Consider the following 22,782-nt stretch of genomic DNA (forward strand, 5'->3'; position numbering starts at 1 on the left):
TTCTTAGAGAAAAGACGACTTCTTTACACAGAAAACGAAAAAAAAAATGTGTATGACACTAAAAACTAGTAGCACTGATTTGGAAGACTAGCAGCAGGGAAAAAACACACACACACACAGAAACACAGTCTGCAGTCAACTCATACATTGTATTGTATTGTATTGTATGTTAACCGGTGGCCTAGAAGAGATGGAGAGGCTCCGTCCCCGCTGTAGCCGCAGTGGTCCACAACCCCACAATGACTACCACAGTTCGCTTCACCCCTCTGCCGCCCTACACTGAACCACTCTTTCAGGGTTGTTGTGCCGTTTGGCCCCCAGTGGACCCCCACCCCACTTCCTCCCCAAGAACATCTTACACCAGACGAGTATAGCCCTCGTGTTTGTGTGGTAGAGTAATGGTGGTGTATGCTTACATGGAGAACTTGTTTGCGCAGCAATCACTGACATATTGTAGCTAAGTCAGAATAAGGGGAACCAGCCCGCATTCGAAAAGGCAGATGGAAAACCGCCCAAAAACAATCCACAGACTGGCCAGCTCACCGGACCTTGACAGAAGTCCACTGGGCAGTTTCGTGCAGGGGATCAGGTGCTCCTTCCCACTCCGGAAAACCATGCATTAGAATGCACGGCTAACTGTGCGGGCAGCAACTCATACATACATAGTATGCACAAAACTTTAATATACGCACCTACTTACACTATTATACATGGATCACACTCTTCCACATACACTCACGCATCCATATGTTTATTTACAAATAAATACATCCACACTGTCTCTGTCACCCAACTGGATAGTGCGATCTGCTTGTCACCATGAGGTGACAGGCCAATTCTCAGCTGCAATACAATTACACCACACAGTCTTGCAACTGAAAAATAACTTGGTGCACAATACACAGAGGAGGTGAAGCAAACAGTTGGCCTATCTTTGGGTGGCATCTGTCACTGTACATGTGTATATTTCTGATCTAAGAACTACGAACTCCTCAACCTGCAACCCATTTGGCTTGCTTCTCATTAGACCAATATCCTACTTCTGCCACAAGGATTATCAGCTGCAAATCCAGATATGTCGAATGCATCATGGGGTACCTAACTACTCCTTATGGACTGCAGCCCTTTACCCAATAGAGGAAGCTGTCCATATCAATACAAAGTAACTTTGAGTCTGCAAAGTGAATTTCTACAAACTCATTATGAAATTGGTACATGTGGTGTTTGGCTAGGGCCAATATACACACGCTGACATAAAAATGTTTCCTGAACTTGGCCAAAACGTTAGCCTTCTCCAGAGAGATGAATTCTTTGTTGAAGATTGTGGTCCACTTAAAATGTGGCATAATAATATAATTCTTCGTGCCATACTGCTCCTTACACTGGCTAGCAAAGTGAATTACGTGGTGGTTTCTAATATACTGCATTGTTTTGCCGTAATCTATGTTATTCATAAGTATATACAAATCTTTTTCGAAATTACACATTGTAGAAGCCCTCTTAGCGGTCTTAAAGTTAATATATTTCTTCAACCATCGTGACTGATCGAGTTTAATAGTGCAGGCGACTCTAATCAGTTCCACCACCAAACAGCGACATTGCTGGAGGTTTTTATGCATTGCCTGTTCCTTTATATCCCCCAGTGTCATAATGAGCTTTGGAAGGGAAACCTCTCGTAGGAGTCAGTGCTCTGGACGCAGCAGCAAATTACTGTGCACATCATGCCAAGTCCACCTCCATGACATATCATACGTGAGCATCCGCTACCGCATTTCTAAAATCACCTAATCCGACACTTTCATCACATGACAGCCATCTAAATCCTCCAATAGGCAGAAACTGTTACATAGTACGTCCATATAAATTATTTGCATCCAAGTATAGAATGTAACTCATATCATCTATTTTTTTGTTGAATTTACCACTCATTTGTGGGCTGTATGTCTTGTCACACCTATGGACACAACGGAAAAGTAACCCACAAGTCCTGCAATCATTAAGAGTTCAATGTTTATACATGTGCTTTCACTCTGGAAATATCTCGATTAAGTCAGAAAGCTAGCGTACGTTAGTCTCCACATAAAGTTTTGCACATTCCTCCAAATACAGAGATGTTATACTCCTGCCAAACACTCATCAATTGTCCATACTCCACGTCCATTACGGCGCTGACTATAAGATTGCTGGAAAACGCAGTTATATCAGGCAATATGGGTTTATCGAGTTTCTCCATCCAATCTAGATATTCATATGAAAAGACCTCTTTCTTCAACATGAGCTTAAACTTAACACCGTGATGCGCAGCTCAACTGAGGTTCATGTCGTCCTGGCACATCGCTTCAGCAAGTTTGTGAAGTGCATGCATAGATCATAGCGTGCTCAGGAAGTGCCGTGTGACATTCCCAGTGATTCGCTTGGAAAATGAAATATATTTTTCCGTGGTCTTAGGTAGGACACTAAACAGATCATTGCACAACCCAAAATCAGCCAAGTGCTCAAAAAGGAAATGACCATCATACCCATTCAAACTGTGGAAAAAAAGGGTATCTAACATGATAGTTCAGGTTACATGTGTTGTTCACTGCACTGCCGAATTTGCCAGTTAGATGGCAGTGATCCTTGTCCAGAGTTTCAGATTTACTATCTAATGACAGTCCACAAATATAGCAGTTAATTACTTTCTCGTTCTAGCCATTTTTCTGTGATCTGATAAAAGGAATGTTGGTGCTATATATCACATCAACTTCATTTGAAATTGTTCACAAGATTTTCCCCAATGCATGATTCAAAATGATGTAGACTTGAGTTGTACACACACACAACCTGATACACTGCCATAAATGGTATGTGTGTCTCTGTGAATGTGATGTGTGAGGCAGTGGGGTCATTCTTTCAGTGCACTACAAGAGAGCTAGAAGGAAGACAACGTTGCTGTGTACAACAAAAGGGACACGATCTTGGTCGTGAAATTTCTTAAATTTTGAGAACTTATTCACCTCGCTAAGTATATCCATATGTACCAGGTCCTCTGTTGAGCAGTCCATCAGACGCTTTATTTATCACTCGCTTGTAGAAAATGGGTTCAGCACCTAGGATACATAAGCTGTGCACCATTATGTGCACTTTTGGGAGGGAATTAGGTGGGACATGTTTCTGACCCAGCAGTAGTGTTGTTTTCCCCCTGAGATAACAGCATAAAATCTACAGCTTCTGGTCGATAACTAGCGAGTCCGACAACTATAGGCTCCCATGGCTTTCTTTCATACAGTTCATAAATGTGAACCAATATATCAGGATTCTGCCTCTCAAATTTAGGTGCATCCTGGAGTTTCATGGAACAATCGATGCCATCAGATTTATAATATCCTTGAATATTATCTGTCTGGTATCTACTTGTGTGCCCAGGGTGATTCTTATAATTTCTCTCGCAAGCCAGAAGTGCCAAGCAAGACAAAAGTCGCCATCATTAATAGCGCCCTGTTTTCATCTATATATTCTGCGAGAGGGACATAGGAGCAGCCCCCATTTAATGGGTCAAAAACGTGCAATAAACATCAAAGTGTAGTACTCTGCTTAGAGTCTTCCCACATCCTCTCTCCTGCATTTCAGAGAATTGGGCCCATATTACATTCAAGGTCTGCATACCAAATTACAGTTCCTATAGCTATGACAGGTCTACAGCTATCTGCATCCACCAGTCCCTGAGGGAGCACTCTCTGCAGCTATCCTCAATCACTAGGCTCATGGCCATCAACACTGTCATGGGAACAACGCATAGGAGCTTCCTGATAGTAGCCACTTATCGTCTGTCGAGAGAGGAAGAGACTTTAATTCTTAGGAGTACACGTTAGCAAACATCAGCGAACCGTGCCTGTTTAGCAGGTCAGAAAGGCATGATGACATTGTCCATGGCCCTTGCAGCACCATCACAATCACGTACACTGGATGCCAACCTGACGTTATAGACGTCGCGATAATCTGGTGCGAGAACCAAAATCATACTTCCTTCTATTCTCTGTCCCTCAAACATAGACTGCACAAAAGCACAATAGCTCACAGAGGACTTGGCACCCACCGCAGTGGGTGGAACGAGCATCAGGGACTCCTCCAACCAACAAGAGAGCCTAACGCAGCTGGACGGAAGAGCCGCTGTGCTGCATCACATATAGAGCGCTAGAGACTGCTACTGCTGCTATAACAAGAAGACATTGGCCCCTTATCAGCAGAATAATAGAGCTCACCAAGAGTGGCAGCTTGCCAGACACCAATCGATCATACAATACGTAAATAGATTTAAACACGAAATCATGGAAGCGAACGTCAACCACCATAATAAGTACGGGACAGGCAGAGTAGCTGCACTCCCAGTCCACAAGGGATCAGTGTGAAACACTACTAAGCCCATCTTACGGCGCCGGCGGCGACTTTCACTCGTCCAAGTGGGAGATAATGCTAGTAAAACGGGCTCCAAGGCGAACGCCCTGCTGCAAATTTCACGTCTATGGACAATGTCTCAGCTCTTGAAAACATCACAAAAGTCGTTACCCATTTACCGAGATTCCTGATAAGTCAAGAGGACACCGATGACATGACAGCGATTTCAATAGATGAAATGTCGCGCCAACTATATCAGCTGAATGCTGAGTCTATTTCACTTCACAAACCAAATAAACCAGATGTTTTCTTTTGTCACCGATCACGTGTCTACCGCATTCAACCACAAACTGAAATCTGGGCAACATCCAACGGCATGGAAGCACGGTGAAGTTGACACTGCCCCAAGGCTGTGAAGGACCAACCTGCATTTGTCAGTTATTGGCCTTTAATCCATCTCCCAGCTTGATCTAAAGACTTCCGCCGTCTGCATTGCTATGTGGAAGACTCCCTGATTCCAATAATCACCACATGCTGCGAGAAAGCTATGGCAGTCATCGAAAGCTAAGAGTACTTTGGTTCCCGGTCTACATGTCCAACTGTGTTAGTCTTGCCTTGGCGGATGTTCCTTCCAAGTGCACGACCAGGATGGCAAATGCACGAGACGACACATCCTGGCCAGCATCCCACAAGAGAGTGAGCTGGGTCCACCCCCGTTAATATCCTATCACCGCTTACTTGTCACACAGAGGGTGGATAAAAATAGCTATAGACACAGATGACAAAGCATTTTCAAAACGCAGTACAAATTTGCATTTCGTGCGGCATCTACTTTAGAGCTCATGTGACGCCTTCTGTACCTGTCATACAAGGCTGCCAAGACACAATCAACAGCAGTCTGCGTACGGCCGCTATCTGCTGCACTCCCTCCCATCATCATGCGTGAAACCCGCGTTCCTTATGGCACTGCCGTGTGCTACACTTGCGTCATTGTAGTTAGAAGCATTACCTGTTGTCGATACGTCGAGAAACTTCACCGCTCGGCATCGCGCTAGACTCTACACTGCTGCGATACATAATGGAGTACGCTACAGTTGTCTGGAGAAATGCCACCGAAACCCACAAAGGACACTTACAGCGTATTCACAGTCGGTCGCTATGGATGGTGCTGCATCTGCTGATGGGTGACAGATCTTCACCAGTTGGCGGATTTACTTTCCATGAAGGAACGATTCTGGTAATCGACCCGCGCCCTCTATAATAAGATTCTAGGCCAAACAAAAAACTCACCAATACCCTTGGAAATCAAGAGGTAATAGATGGCTAGACTTGCAGGAGGTGAAAATAACACCACAGCAAAGAGTTCATTTTTAACGAAGCAGAGACGTTATGTGTGGGCAATCAAAACGCATGTATTTCATGTACACGACTTTTTGTTATTAAGTTCGCAGCTTAGGTCCTCTCACCAACCTTCGGAGAGAATAGACTCCATTCGACATCTAGCACTCCAAGGACTAAACGCAAGTACAATACGGAGACCAGTAGCGACAAAGTAGCAACGCTTCCGCGAAAATGTGACTCTACTGTTTATATAAGGAGGAAATACGGTTAAGCACATTTCGGAATAACAGCATGAATGGTGGGAGCAATAACTTGGATAGTAGCTAAGCCGTTCCCGGCTGTAGTTAGGCAACGTCGGAATTCATTGTCTGGTACTTTCATCTGTCTTTCATTTACATCTGACACAGCTGACTGTATTGAATTTAGTAAGCTAACTACATTTCCTTTGTACATTTCTATGTCACTGGAATCGTTTCATCTGAATGATTGTACTTTGGCCACAATTTTATTTGAAATGGTCGTAATATTACAATTTGCTACATGTTTGTAGGTGTTATGTGCATATTGTACATATATGTGCTTGAGATATCTTGCTCCAGCGATCAGAAGAAATTTCTCGTTTTTATTGGAGGTCTATATAAGCGTTTTACATTTGTTACTCAGAACGTGTCCACACCTCGAAATGCCCTTCTACGAGTCAAAAACCGATAGAGGATTTGTTACTAAATCAAATGCAACTGGTTGCGTTATGTTCATCATTATAGCTCCCCCGCAACTGTGCAAAAAACGTAGTTACAATTCAAACACAGGAAAACGCTTATTTAAACATATCTAGCGCAATCAGCCACGAGAATGTGAACCTGGGCTGTTTCAACTAGGGCCACATATTTGTAATTTAGCCTGTAATCAGCTATTGAACTGCAGTTCATAATTGATTCTTTTACTTGTAGCATTTCTCTTAGCCTTGCTTTTATTTGCAATGCTAGTGATATACTTAGTATTATGAATTTCACAAATATGCCATTCACAATAAGTGTTGTATCGCCCATCTTTTAAAACAATGGTCTATGTTCGTCCCTCCTCCGGTCTCCTCGCTTTCCATTTTTCTTCACTCATATCTCGTTTGTTTACGTTTATAAACTTATTCCTTATTTTAATTGAAAAATGAAAGTCACACAACGAAATAGATGTTTATAGACTTCGAGAAGAATACATATTCGTGAATATCACATAATGTGATACAATACAATAAAGTTAAGTACTAGATAAGGCTACCTGGCCTTCCAAAACACAACATATCTTTCTGAGTTCGGGTCTCGACAATATCACGTGTAAACTGCAAATGAGTATGAATGAGACAGCATTTGCTTTAGACGTTAATCTAGGTCATACATGAATAATCCATGTATGAAACGTTATCCAACGGGGCAATCACGGTTCAACGTAAACAAAACCTAAATTATGAGAACTAGACTCCGAAAACATGTAAATCACATCCAACATTAACAGTCATTCCACGTAGTCTCTGGTCACTCTCGCGTCTCATAACTTTCACTTGTTGGTTAATTACGAAACATTTTGCTAGCAGAATGCTGCAGACATTTCCCCGATACGTCTTCCTTAGCACGTTCTTGCAAACAGAACACCAGGAATGTGTCTGCTGCATTTTAGAAGGAGACTTTTTGTGGAAGATATTTTGGAATAAGGAGCTTCATTGTAATTGTCTTCCTGCAGGCGTGACGTTCATTGTTACCATTGTCAGGGAACGGAGAGATTTTTCTGAATGAAGTTACTAACAGAGACCACTGATGTGCGACCAGTCGTAGTGGTAGACGCAAAAGTGTTACCGTAACCCTCTTACAAATGGATTGGGTAATAGTAAAAAGCGAGAACAACAAGCTGCTATTATAGCAGAATCTGTCTGGGGGACGCATATCAGACGTAATCTGAGAGATTATGATCAGAACGAACTGATGGTCTGTTTCAGGCTGTTCAAAGAGTCGCCGCTGCTAGAAATAGCAAAATATGTGATCTCATAGGTAGCTACTGTTGTCAGAGTAACAGCTGTGGGTGCGTGCGCGTGTTTGTCGTAGGCAACAGGAGAACCAAGCTCATCACGATCGCAACTTGTTCTACAAAACCAACGTCAAGTAGGTGAACACCATAACTAAGAACACGACCTCCAGCTTCTCGTTGCAGGTAAATTCGTGTAGGGAAGAGGACTGTTCTTAGCTGTACTCCTAAAATTGTCAAATGTGTATTTTTTTCAGTTTGGCTTCTGCTCTTTGTACTCACAAAATTTGTTCGTTCTACACAGAATATTCGTTTCCTCTTGGTTCCAGATGGCACCTGCATCGGAAATTTGAACACTTATTGTAGCCTATATTGTTATAATGTACTAAAATCGTTTGGTTAATTTTACGATAAATATATGACATTAAAATACATTCCCTTTACGTCGGGTTCCACAGACGTTAAGAATTTATTGAATATGGAAACCGAGACTGTAAAGATTTCCCAAAATTAAAAATTTTATATCATGTATTACAGTCGTGCTTCGATGTGACTTCTGAAATTTTCCCGGCTTATTTCTTCCTCCAGTAATTCTCAGGTTTTCAGCCGGATCCCATCATTATTCTGCCACGATATTTCGGCCCAGAGACGTCCGGCCATCCTCAGGTGAGTAGACGAAGTACTGAAGAGACCTGTTTTTTTTTTTCCTTTATTGAATTTCGATTCCCCCCCCCAAGGGAGCGGGCTGGCAGCAGCTTAGTACGCTGCTCTGCAGCCTACAGACTTGTTCAAACCTAAGAAGAAGAGAAGAAACAATAAAAGCAGGCGATAAAACGGTGACTTAAATTGTAAAATGGCGGAAAACTGTGGAAAGTTAAAACATAAAGCAAATGGTTGGCAATGCTAATAAAATACGCAGGAATCAGAAAAGTAACATAATAGACAGACAATTAAAAACATGGCGACAGTCTGGTTTCTGTTTGCAGGAGATATAAAAATCACACCCAGCGACAGTATGATGTCCGTTCGCAACACTTCCGAAAAGACACACAACACTGAACACTCACTGTAAACACTGCACGAAAATGTCGGCACAAAGATGACACACTCTAGCCAAGGGCAGATTTGGGGGGGGGGGCTGGACAGATGAGAGGGAAAACAAGGAGGGAGGAGAGGAAAAACGAAAGGGGGGAAACAAAGGAGGGAGAGGGGAGAGGACTCGTGAGGGGGAGAGGGGCAGGGCAGACGCGAGAGGAAATGGGAAAAGGCAGAGGAGGGAAATGCAGAAGGACTCAGGGGAGAGAAGGGGGGAGGGCAGAGAGAGAGTAGGTGGGGAAAAAAGAGGATGGAAGGGAGGAGAGGGAGCCCAGGAAAAGGACAGAGGGAAGGAGGGGGAGTGAGGCTCAGAATTGATAGGAGGGATAAATGGAGGGAGAGAGGGCATCATCCAGGAGGGAGAGTTGATGGAAGCCACCTTGGGAAAGGAGATGAAGGGTGTAGAGATGGAGGGTAGGGGGGACAACAGTGAAGACGTGACACGGGGTGGGGATAGGAGAGGAGAGGAGCAACCAGGGGGTGAGGGGGATCAAGGCGGTGGGAGGTGTAGAGTATGCGGTATGTTCGAGGAATAGGTGAAGATGGGGGAAAGGAATGAGGTCATAGAGGATCCGCGTGTGGGACGGGAGGCGTATACGGAAGGCGAGGCAGAGTGCATGATGCTCAAGGATCTGAAGAGACTTATAGAATTTGGAGGGGGGGGGGCAGATATCCAGGTGGGACTGGCATAACAGAGGATGGGACAGATTAAGGATTTGTAGGTGTGGAGGATGGTAGAGGGGTGCAACCCCCATGTCCAGCCAGAGAGGAGTTTTTTTTTTTTTTTTTTTTTTTTTGTTTGTGGTTTTAGGGCGCAAAACTTCTATGGTCATTAGCGCCCAGCCCGTGACGTAGAAAACAGGAAAAAAACGAAATTTAAAATCAGCAGCAATGGGAACAAAGTCATAAAATTTGAGAAACTAAAGGCAGAAGGAATGCTTAAAAATCCACTATAGAAAGGGGTTGGTTGTCCCCCAAAAAAAGCTTCAAATGACTGACGTCATTTCACTGTCACTAATAAACTGTAGAACGCGGTCAGCTGAGCGCGTGTCATCCGCTAAAATCGACGATAGATCAGGCGATAGCTGTAGACGGGAGCGTAACGGATTAAAATAGGGGCATTCAATTAAAAGGTGTCTGACCGTCCACAGCTGAGAGCAGTGGGGACAGAGTGGGGGAGGATCACCGCTTAAAAGATGTCGATGACTAAAAAGACAGTGCCCTATCCGGAGTCGAGCTAAAATTACCTCCTCCCGACGACGCGTTCGGGAGGAAGAAGTCCAAGCGCAAGGAAGGGCTTTCACTTCCCGCAATTTATTGTGGGGAAGTGTTGACCAATGCGCATGCCATAAATGAGTAACTTGGCGACATAAACCGCTCCGTAGATCGGTAAACGGAAGAGACTGAATAGCTGGCCGAGGAAGAGAGACTGCAGCCTTGGCCGCTATATCGGCCGCCTCATTTCCACAGATACCAGCGTGTCCCGGGAGCCAGAGGAACGCCACTGAGACGCCCCCCAGGTGGAGCAAGCGCAAACAGTCCTGAATCCGGTGGACCAGAGGGTGCACAGGGTAAAGAGCTTGGAGACTTAGGAGAGAGCTTAGAAAATCTGAGCAGATTACGTACTGTATCCGCTGATGGCGGCGGATGTAGTGGACAGCCTGGAGAACAGCGTAAAGCTCCGCAGTATAAACCGAACACTGGTCGGGAAGCCGAAAGTGATTTGGGGCGTCGCCAACAATATAGGCACTCCCCACACCTAACGATGTTTTCGAGCCATCGGTGTAAATAAATGTGGCTTCCGTCATTTGTGCACATAGAGCAGCAAATGCCCGACGGTAAACAAGTGTAGGGGTACCATCCTTGGGAAATTGACATAGGTCTCTGAGCAAGTCGATCCGGGGGCGGAGCCAAGGCGGTGCTGTACCCCAAGTTGTCAAGAAGGTTTTAGGAAAGCGGAAGGAAAGAGAATGGAGCAGTTGACGGAAGCGGACTCCCGGGGGTAGTAGGGAGGAGGAGCGGCCTGCATACCCGACATCAAGGGAGGCGTCGAAAAAAAGGTTATGGGCTGGATTAGCAGGCATGGAAGACAGATGGCTAGCATAACGACTCAGAAGGACTGCCCGCCGATTGGACAGCGGAGGTTCAGCAGTCTCAGCATAAAGGCTTTCCACAGGGCTGGTGTAAAAAGCTCCAGACACTAAACGTAATCCACGGTGGTGGATAGAGTCGAGATGCCGAAGAATAGACGGCCGAGCAGAGGAGTAGACTATGCTTCCATAATCCAATTTCGAGCGCACTAAGGCGCGATAGAGGCGGAGAAGGACCACTCGGTCCGCTCCCCAAGAGGTACCATTCAGGACACGGAGGGTGTTAAGGGAACGCAGACAGCGAGCCGAAAGATAGGAAACGTGGGAGGACCAGCACAGTTTTCTGTCAAACATAAGACCCAAGAATTTAGCGACGTCGGAAAACGGAAGGTTGACAGGACCTAGATGTAACGAGGGCGGAAGAAACTCCTTACGTCGCCAAAAATTAACACAAACGGTCTTACTGGGTGAGAAACGGAAGCCGGTTTCGATGCTCCACGAGTGGAGGCGATCGAGACATCCTTGAAGACGTCTTTCAAGAAGGCTGGTCCGTTGAGAGCTGTAGTAGATCGCAAAATCGTCCACAAAGAGGGAGCCCGAGACATCAGGAAGGAGACAATCCATAATTGGATTAATGGCGATGGCAAACAGTACAACACTCAGCACGGAGCCCTGGGGTACCCCGTTTTCTTGGGAGAAGGTACGGGAGAGAGTAGTGTTCACCCGCACCCTAAATGTGCGCTCTGCCATAAATTCGCGAAGAAAAAGGGGCAGCCGGCCTCGAAAGCCCCAAGAGAACAGTGTGCGGAGGATGCCTGTCCTCCAACAGGTATCGTATGCTCTCTCCAGATCAAAAAATATTGCTACCGTTTGGCGTTTCCGGAGAAAATTGTTCATGATATAAGTGGAGAGAGCAACAAGATGGTCAACGGCAGAACGATGCTTTCGGAATCCGCATTGGGCTGGTGTTAAAAGACTGTGGGACTCCAGCCACCAAGCTAAACGGTAATTCACCATACGCTCCAAAACCTTACAGACACTACTCGTAAGAGAAATGGGGCGATAGCTAGAGGGGAGATGTTTGTCCTTTCCAGGTTTCGGAACGGGAACGACAATAGCTTCCCGCCATCGCCTGGGAAAGGTACTGTCGGTCCAAATTCGATTATAAAGGCGAAGGAGGTAACGCAGGCTATGGGTTGATAAATGCAGCAACATTTGGACATGGATACCATCCGGTCCTGGGGTGGAGGAGCGAGAAGAAGAGAGTGCATGTTGGAGTTCGCGCATGGAGAAAACAGTATTATAGCTTTCGCGATTTTGAGAGGAGAAAGCAAGATGTCGCACTTCCGCTGCACGTTTCTTCGGGAGAAACGCTGGCGGGTAAATTGAAGAGCTCGAAATCTCAGCAAAGTGCTGACCCAATGAGTTAGAAATTGCGACGGGGTCCACTAAGGTATCATGCGCGACAGTGAGCCCAGAGACAGGGGAGAAACTAGGCGCGCCTGAGAACCGTCGAAGCCGACTCCAAACTTCCGAGGAGGGAGTGAAGGTGTTAAATGAGCTAATAAAGAATTTCCAGCTTGCCTTCTTGCTATCGCGGATGACGCGACGGCATCGCGCACGGAGCTGCTTATATCGGATACAGTTGGCCAAAGTTGGATGGTGACGGAAAATGCGAAGAGCACGTCGCCGCTCACGTATTGCGTCACGACATGCCTCGTTCCACCAAGGAACTGGAGGGCGCCGGGGCAATTCGGTGGTGCGTGGTATTGAACGTTCCGCAGCTGTGAGAATAACGTCGGTAAAATGTGTGACCTCATCGTCGACGCTGGGAAAGCGACGGTCATCGAATGTCGCTAGAGACGAAAATAGTGTCCAATCGGCTTGGGCAAACTTCCAGCGTCGCGAGCGCATATATGGCAGTTGAGGCTGCAGTCGAAGAACACATGGAAAGTGGTCACTCGAGTGTGTATCATCAAGGGCGAACCATTCGAAGAGCCGAGCTAGCGGAACAGTACCGACCGCAAGGTCCAAATGGGATAAATTTGCCGTAGAGGCAGACAAAAATGTGGGGACCCCAGTGTTGAGGCAGACTAGATCCGCTTGGTGGAAGACGTCTAGCAATAGTGAGCCACGTGGACAAGGATGTGGAGATCCCCAAAGCGGGTGGTGGGCATTGAAGTCCCCAACCAGCAAATAGGGGGGTGGAAGCTGATCAAGAAGATGAAGGAGATCAGCTCGTGCCATTGGTGTAGACGATGGAATGTATACCGTACAAAGAGAGAACGTGTATCCAGAAAGGGAAAGACGGACGGCGACAGCTTGGAAGGAAGTGTTTAGGGGGATTGGGTGATAATGGAGAGTATCATGGAGCAGAATCATGAGTCCTCCATGGGCTGGAGTGCCTTCAACAGAGGGGAGGTCATATCGGACGGACTGAAAATGAGGGAGAACAAAGCGGTCATGGGGATGCAGCTTTGTTTCCTGAAGACAGAAGATGACCGGCGAGTAGGATCGTAAGAGGAGCGACAATTCCTCCCGATTGGCGCGAATGCCGCGGATATTCCAGTGGATAATGGACATAGGGTGAACAGAAAATGGAGGAATGTGACCAAGGGTGCTGTCAACTCAACGACTGCTCAGAGCTTGCGACCGACAGCATGGAATGGCATTCAGTCGAAGGCAGAAGATCCTGATCCATAGGTTGGTCAGGAGCAGCTCCTGTCACCAATGATCGGCCAGTTGACCGGCCACCAGCAGTGCGCCTCGGCGACACAGAAGATGGCCGAGGGCGATTTCCGCCAGGTGGTGCTGTAGATGGGACACGCCTTGGCGGAGAAGGAGAGGAACTGTGTTTCTTCGTAGCCTTCTTGGAGGTATGTTTAGATGAAGGAGGAACCGACGGTTGTGAAGTTGCAGTACGTAAAAACTCTTCACGAGAATGCTCTTTTTTCGAAGACTTGGCGTCTGACTTTTGGGCTCGAGATTTAGCAGAACCCGACGAAGGGTGAGCCATAGAGTGGGCAGGCGAAACAGGTGAGGTTGAACGGGCGATCGTTGCGCTGACCGATCTGACGACCGTGGTACTAAATGTGAGGTCGCAAGTCTGCGTGGCAGCCTCCTTTGTTGGCCGAGGAGAAGCAAGGACAGTGCTGTATTTTCCTTTCTGAGGCACGGTGGGCTGTCGACTGGCGAGTAACTTTCGAGCAGCAAAGGTCGACACCTTTTCCTTCACTCTTATTTCCTGGATCAGCTTTTCGTCCTTAAAAACGGGGCAATCTCGAGAGGAAGCAGCGTGGTCACCCATACAGTTGATGCAGCGAGGGGATGGAGGTGGACAAGCACCTTCATGGGCATCCTTGCCACACGTAACACATTTGGCCGGATTGGAACAGGACTGGCTGGTGTGATTGAACCGCTGACATCGATAGCAACGCGTAGGGTTTGGGACATAAGGGCGAACGGAAATTATCTCATAGCCTGCTTTGATTTTTGATGGGAGTTGAACTTTGTCAAATGTCAAGAAGACAGTGCGGGTTGGAATGATGTTCGAGTCAACCCTTTTCATAACCCGATGAACAGCCGTGACGCCCTGGTCAGACAGATAGTGCTGAATTTCTTCGTCAGACAATCCATCGAGGGAGCGTGTATAAACGACTCCACGCGAGGAATTTAAGGTACGGTGCGGTTCCACCCGGACAGGGAAGGCGTGGAGCAGAGAAGTACGCAGCAATTTTTGAGCCTGGAGGGCACTGTGTGTTTCTAACAACAGGGTGCCATTCCGTAATCTGGAACAAGACTTTACAGGACCCGCAATTGCGTCGACACCTTTCTGAATAAGGAAAGGGTTGACCGTGGAAAAGTCGTGACCTTCGTCAGACCGAGAAACAACAAGGAACTGTGGCAACGATGGAAGAACCGTCTGTGGCTGAGACTCAGTGAACTTACGTTTGTGAGCAGACATAGTGGAAGGTGAGGAAACCATTGCGGAAGAATTCCCCATGATTACCGGCGTCTCCGATGGCACGCTCCTCCCTTGTGGGGGCCCTCACCGAGGGCACACCCGCCTTAGGTGATTGTTCACACCTCAGGTCACACCTCCCGACAAACGGACGGAGGGACCAATCGGCACTTTCGGAAGGTATCAGCTCGGGTAATCACCCCTCCCTGGGCCTGGCCGTTACCAGGGGGTACGTACGTGTCCTACCTGTCTACCCGGGGCGGGGAATTACGCGTTACCCCATCACCGGCTACGCATGGAAGTGCGTGGGTCGGCCTTCAGACACGCACAGGGAGGAAAAAAGAGAAAGGGAAAGGAAAGAAAAGGGGGTCTCAAACGCCGCAGCGGAGAAAAGGGCAAGGAGAAGAGGGAAGGAAAAGAGAAGGACAGAGGAAGGACGAGGACCTGCAAGTGTAAAAGCAAGGAATTTGGAACAGTTTCGAGCGTCCGTCTCCGGACGTAGGCACAAACCATACTCCCAGAGGGGGAGAAAGGGAAGGAAAGAGCCAGAGGTGAGGGGGGGGGGGCGAAAGTGGGGGACGGGGAGGGATGCGGAAAGGGAAGGGAAGGTATGCAGCCCAGAAAGGAAGGAGGGCCACATTAGCTCGGGGTCCCGTGCTCGCTACGCACGTGTCCACAAAAGAGTTGTGGACCCCCTGGGGGGTGAGAGGAGTTTGAGGACTCGGAGGCAGTTGTGGGCTTTGGATTGGATGGAGCGGAGATGAGGGATCCAGGTGAGGTGACGGTCAATGGTGAGGCCAAGGTAGGTGAGGGTGGGGGTGAGGTGGACAGAACGGGCACATATGGTAAGGGAGAAATCCAGGAGCCAGAAGGAGCGAGTGGTGCGACCTACGACGATTGCCTGGTTCTTGGAAAGATTGATTTTCAGGAGCCACTGGTTACACCATGCGGCAAAAAGGTCAAGGTGATTCTGGAGAAGGCATTGGGAGCGTTGGAGGGTGGGAGCGAGGGCGAGGAATGCGGTGTCATCGGCATATTGCAAGAGGTGTACTGGGGGGGTGGAGGGTGGGGGGAATTGGGGCATATCTGAAGTGTACAGGAGGTAGAGGAGAGGGGAGAGGACAGAGCCCTGGGGCACACCTGCCCAGTGAAGAGACCTGATGCAGTCATGGTATTTATAGCGAATTCCGCGCATGCGAATCGTACTGGCGGTTTACGGCGCATGCGTTAGGAGGGGACATGCGCCAGGCAGCCTAGTTGTGTGTGCTGCCCTCAGTGGTGAAATAAGAACAATCTAATCGCTGAGTATCGACTGAGCATGTAAATTTCGTTGTGCCAGCATAATTTTAATAATTTGATTCCAATTTTTATCCAGCTGAAAGCTGTTACCACGATTCGTTAAATTATCAGCAAGACGTATTTCCACGGATTCTTTAATTACAGAGCCCCAGAAGCTGGAAACCCGTGTTAAAATTTTGCTCAAGCGATTCTAGCATGTAGATACTCTTTCACAACATTTCTGCACTGTCCACTTTTTCATTTTGGCCTACGTATTTATTAACAGAAACTGAAGCACACATACATTGGTGGACATCAATAACGACGAATAACAAAAATTCTTTGTTTAGCCTTTTGAAAAATATTGATAACGGGTCACTTCCTGTCGGTATACTTTAACAGAATGTAGAGCACAGAGAGAGAGGAGGGGGGTGGGGGGATAAGGTTTGTGAGAGTTAGGAACCTGGAAATTTGGAAAGTTGTGGTAAGGTCTTATGGGGCCAAACTGCTGACGCCATCGGTCCCTAAGCTTACGCACAACTTAATCTAACTTACGCTAAGGACGACACACACACACACACACACACACACACACACACACACACATGACCGAGAGGGGAAGGGGGAGGGGGGAGAAGGAGCCACGCAGGCCGTGACAAGGCGCCCTAGACCGCGCGGCTACCCCACGCAGCTAGGAATCTGGGTCTTCCGGTTCAGCACATGGTTTTGACGTGTCACCGAAGTTCGCTACATGGATAGATCTACGAACTGTTCTCTTCCGCAATAATTCGAATGTCTGCTTGTAGTGAAACTGCAGCGGCCTATTCAAGCCGGATATATCCACAAATAGCAATCGTATGGCGTCAAGTCATTAACCATATAACGATTCGCCACTGTCGATCGCTATTACGCGAGTTTTACTCCTCTAGTAAATAACAAAACTAGAAAAATGTGACAAGAAGTCACAAGTGAGGTATTAACGATGTGCTAATTTGCTTTGAAACACGTTTTAGAAAAGAACTGCTGCTGCACCGCCGGCCGGAGTGGCCGAGCGGTTCTAGGCGCTGGAGTCTCGAACCGCGCGAGCGCTACGGTCGCAGGTTCGAATCCTGCCTCGGGCATGGATGTGTGTGATGTCCTTAGGTTAGTTAGGTTTAAGTAGTTCTAAGTTCTAGGGGACTGATGACCTCAGAAGTTAAGTCCCATAGTGCTCAGAGCCAACTGAACCATGTCTTTGCTGCTACACCTCTTAGCATCCAGAAGCGCGAGAGAAAAGACTACCTGGCCTGGATTGCGCGTACGGTGACGGCAGGTTGACAACACACAGGCCGCCATGGAGCGTCGGGACAACACTGCAGCTGTCAAGGTGTACCAGTGAGTCGATACTCTGCATCGTTCCCTTACACATTACATAACCTAAATTATCCTAAGGACAAACACACACACACACACACACACACACACACACACACACACACACACACACACATGCCCGAGGGAGGACTCGAACCTCCGCCGGGACCAGCCGTTTTCTGTTCTGCAAGGCCAGATGAAAATCGGATGAGGCCAAGTAGGGACTGTGTGGAGGATGATCGGTGTCAGTGAACAAAGGGGTCGGATTGTTTCTGGCATCGTCTTGCTGAAAGAGAGGGTGATCCATGTGTGGACGAACTCCTCGAATTCGAAACTCGATTACAGCACTCTTGTTTCTCTCGAATCGACATAGTTACGTCACAAAACGCCATCGTACACGCTACAGTTCGTAGTTCCTTAGCGGGCGCACGAGAGAGGTGCAAATATGAAGACATATAGAACAGAGATGAAGAATGTTAATAAAGTTTGTTTTATTTAAAAATCTTTAAGAGTTTTCACGTAAAAAATTCGAATGCATTACTTTTCAGCACGCCCTCATAAATCCGCGTAGGGAAAAAGTGATTTTAACGCAGTCAGATGCAGGTAAAGGGCATATGGGTGAGCATTTCAGATGAACAATCCGTTGAGCATATTCTGGGGATTTAAATTTTTTACTCCAGACGCGTGTAGCCAAAGAGTTTAATAATTTCATGAGCGCTCAGGATTGCGAGTGTATGCACAGATAGACCGTTTTAAATATCCCTACTCATCTCCCTACAGGAGAGGCGCCACAACCATAACAATGCTGTCCCTACCAGTTCAGATATCATATCATCAAGTTTTTCTCCTTGTGGAATGCGTGAAGGAGAATGCGTACCAACAAAAGGCCAGTTTTGAGAATTTCACGTCAGTATTATAAAATTTTGCTGAAGACAGGGAGAAGTATTTGTCAGGTCGGGGAGGGACTCGTGTAGTTTGTTTTCCATGTTTTCTGTCAATAGACTTTCGAGCGATTACGGCAAATCAAATTTCTTTGTAATATTTGATGTAAGAAATAACTTACAATCTATCTTCAATGAATGACATGTCGTGAATAACTCTGCACTGTTTCAATATTTACGAACTTGTTCAACAAGATACACAAGATAAAACTGCAAAAAGAAGTCTACGAGTTTAGATTTGCACATACTATGTATAATAAAAATATCACGCTGCTAGATTGTTTATATTCCATTCCAAATTTCAGTCCTGCGTTCCTACACCCTACCTTTTTTTTTTCTCCTTTATTGAGTTTCGATTCCCCCTAAAGGGGGCGGGCTGGCAGCAGCTTATTACGCCGCTCTTCAGCCTACAGAATTTGTTTTAAAAAGATGAAGATAATAAAAAATAATAACAGTTGGCGATAAAATCGGTCACTTAAAGGTAAAAATGGCAGAAAATTCTGGAGCGTAAAACATAAAACACAGGGTCGATGAAGCTAATAAGATACACAGGAAGCAGAAAAATAATAGACAGACAATTAAAAAACACGGCGACAGTCTGCATTCTGTTCGCAAGAGATATAAAAAGCACACCCAGCGACAGCATGATTTCTGTTCGCAACACTGTGGAAGGACGCACAACACTGGACACTCACTTAAACACTGCGCTAAAAGTTGGCACAAATACGACATACCACACCCAAGAGCAGGTGGGGGGAAACTGGTCAGATGACGGGAAAAAAGGAGGGGGGGAAGGAGAGGAAAAGTGAAGGGGGAGGGGGGGGGAAAGGAGCCAATGGAAGAGGAGGATCCATAAGAGGGGTGGGGCATGCTGAGCAGACGTGCCAGGGAGTGGGGAAGGCAGAGGAGGGGAGTACAAAAGGATTCGGGGGGGGGGGGGGGGAAAAGGAGATAGGGAGAAAACACAGGATGGAAGGGGGGAGGAAGAGGGAGCCCAGGGAAAGGAAGGAGGAAAGGAGGGGGTGTGAGGATCAGAGTTGATAGGAAGGATAAATGGAGGGGGAGAGGGCATCATCCGGGAGGGGGAGTTGATGGAAGCCACCTTCGGAAAGGAGATGTAGGGTGTAGAGATGGAGGGTAGGGGGGACACAACGGTGAAGACGTGGCAGGGGGGTGGGGATGGAGAGGAGAGGAGCAACCAGGGGGTGAGGGGGTTCAAGACGGCGGGAGGTGTAGAGGATGCGGATATGTTCAAGGAATAGGAGCAGATGGGGGAAAGGAATGAGATCATAGAGGATCCGCATGGGGGACGGGAGGCGTATACGGAAGGCGAGGCGGAGTGCATGACGCTCAAGGATCTGGAGGGACTTACAGAATTTGGGGGGAGGGGGGCAGATATCCAGGCAGGACTGGCATAACAGAGGATGGGATGGATTAAGGATTTGTAGGTGTGGAGGATGGTAGAGGGGTGCAACCCCCATGTCCGGCCAGAGAGGAGTTTGAGGAGTCGGAGGCGGTTGTGGGCTTTGGATTGGATGGAGCGGAGATGAGGGATCCAGGTGAGGTGACGGTCAATGGTGAGGCCAAGGTAGGTGAGGGTGGGGGTGAGGCAGACAGGACGGGCGCAGACAGTAAGGGAGAAATCCAGGAGCCGGAAGGAGCGAGTGGTACGACCTACGATGATTGCCTGGGTCTTGGAAGGATTGAGTTTCAGGAGCCACTGATTACACCATGCAGCATACACCCTACCCCCCAACAATCCCATAACAAGTTATGTCAACCGCTTCACAGATCGAGCAAGAGAAGGACTTACCATATCCATTACAAACATGGGTGCTAAAATGCAGCGGTGTTCAAACCTAACTTCAGATAGAAGACTACTTTGAGTTTATTGAGTACGTACAAACCACTTCTTTTAAGACGGGTGTCAAACTTAAGGACATAGAACTCGATCTACTTGAGAATTTTGAGTAAGTGAGATGGTTTGAGAGCAAGAGACGAAGAAACTGTGGAAGACTCGAGAAATTTTTTCTGTTCTCCTACATAAGACCATGTAGTTCTAAATTCGTATGAAGCCCGTAAAACACGTGGAGAAAATTTTCGTTTTATAAACTGAAACGCCTTTTTCTTGCTAAATTGTATATTTATGAACATAAATAAATATAGACAGCAAGAAGGAAAAGACGTTTCATTTCATAAAGCGAAAATTTATACAGTAACTGCGGAAAATAGCTACACGAATAAGCTTGTGAGGTGGAAAAAAGATGGAATCTAACAATATTTCCTTACTGTTAATTCTGTTGTAAACGGTGTCATTCCCTTATAGGTGGCGCACAGCTTGAAGTTTCCCGCAATGTTTCGGCTGTCTGTGCTCCAATATTGGCTTCGCCGTAGTGTGAAGCCTCATTTCAATAGATAAGACACAGAAAAGTTATCACCACCGTAACCTCGATCAAAAGCTCACGTGATAAGCTGCCGATAGCGACTAAGAACATTCTGGAGCTCGTGTCGCTTATCGGGCACCAACGCTTAAAAACACGCCGAACTCTCTGCGATCTCCAACACACAGCGCAACCGTCGCGTCGCGTCCGGTGTGCCTACCGCTGCACGGAACGATCAGGCCAGGCAAAGGGTGTGTCAGGCGACGGGCGTAATAATACTGCACTTTCTAATGGTTCGGGGAGAAACACACATACTCGGAACAAATATAAAAGGACCTTTAAATACAATCTTTTAAAATCGAAATTATTCTCGAAAACGAGTACACAAATCGGGAAATAGGCGCCCTGTACTTAGAAATTCAACTACTGACAAAATTCTAGCACTGTTACGTAGCTGTTAAGGAACCATTAGATATTGCGTTGTATAATTTATGAGCGCCAAAAGAACACTTCGTCATCTAGGAATATTCTGATCTTGTTTAATGGATACTGTATAAATCCCACTATATAAGGACATACGATAATAACAAATGAACAGGTTCACTCGAACCAGTAACGTGCGATGATGCCAGTAACGTGCGATGATGATAAAAACGACCATTACCATTCATACCAACTGATCAGAAAGGAATATACCTACAAACCTGCTTATCTACAGAATACACCAACTAAGCTGTTCAGGAGTTGTGTTAGTATGTGTTCCCGTTCCAGCAGCAATGCGATTTGCAACTTCCGAAGGACCCAAAATGAAGCTCTTAGAGACGATCATTAGTAACTAAGAAAATAAAGTTGTGGTGCATGACACCGATAGAAAGTGACCAAATTCGTATTATCACTGTACCTTTGGTGGTTCCTGCTGTGTAGATATTAAGTGGCGGTCTTGCCTTGGTAATGAAACATATCGAGGCCACTGTAACTGCCTTGTTATAAAATGCTTTGTTCAGAATAATATGTTCCTCGTCCTTTCAACACTATTTGCTCCACAGATGCACGGAGAAAGAAGTTAATGTCTCATTTAACGCTCAGTCGACAACGATGTCATTATTGTAAAATGCAAACTTTCAAGGCCGTAAACATAACTATTATGTCGTGATCGGATAAGTTTCATGTTGAACCCCTACGTTTCTTTCTCAGTTCGCTCCGGGACGTGTAAGGCACAATAACATCGGCGCGCTATAGTGTAAACACCTTCTCCCCAGCTAGTGCTTGCAGGTTGTATACAAAAAAGTGGCTCTGAGCACTATGCGACTTAACTTCTGAGGTCATCAGTCGCCTAGAACTTAGAACTAATTAAACCTAACTAACCTAAGGACATCACACACATCCATGCCCGAGGCAAAATTCGAACCTGCGACTGCAGCGGTCGCTCGGCTCCAGACTGTAGCACCTAGAACCGCACGGCCACCCCGGCCGGCGGTTGTATACAGTGATAAACTTTTGTTACACTGCAATCCCAACCATGGACGGTGGGCGATTGCAGCCCCCTGCTGAACTCCTCACAAAACCAGCCGCACTGTGTCGCAATGGGTACTCGTATTGTAGCACCTCATGCACCCATCAGTGAAGTGATTAGCGACACAATCATCGCGTCCCACATGTTACAGCTGTCGATGCAATTACGGCAGGAGACCTGTAGCCCTCGCATATATTCCAACTTGAGCCCAATAAGGAGGAAGGAGACGACAGCCAACGAAACAAAATGGAGAAAGTGGTACGAGTCAACGCCACCCAAGAGGGTGCCATCAACCACCAACGTGTAAGTTGCACTGCTAATTATGCGCAACTACCGGTTTAAAGGACCTTTCATCTCATTTGTTGAAAATAGAGGCAGGAACAAAGGCAGGCGCAGTCCTATGGTACTAGGCAAACTGATTAGGCGGGCGGGACTGAGAGTC

The sequence above is a fragment of the Schistocerca serialis genome, chromosome 6, assembly GCF_023864345.2.
Source record: "Schistocerca serialis cubense isolate TAMUIC-IGC-003099 chromosome 6, iqSchSeri2.2, whole genome shotgun sequence".
In the NCBI taxonomy this organism is placed as follows: Eukaryota; Metazoa; Arthropoda; class Insecta; order Orthoptera; family Acrididae; genus Schistocerca; species Schistocerca serialis.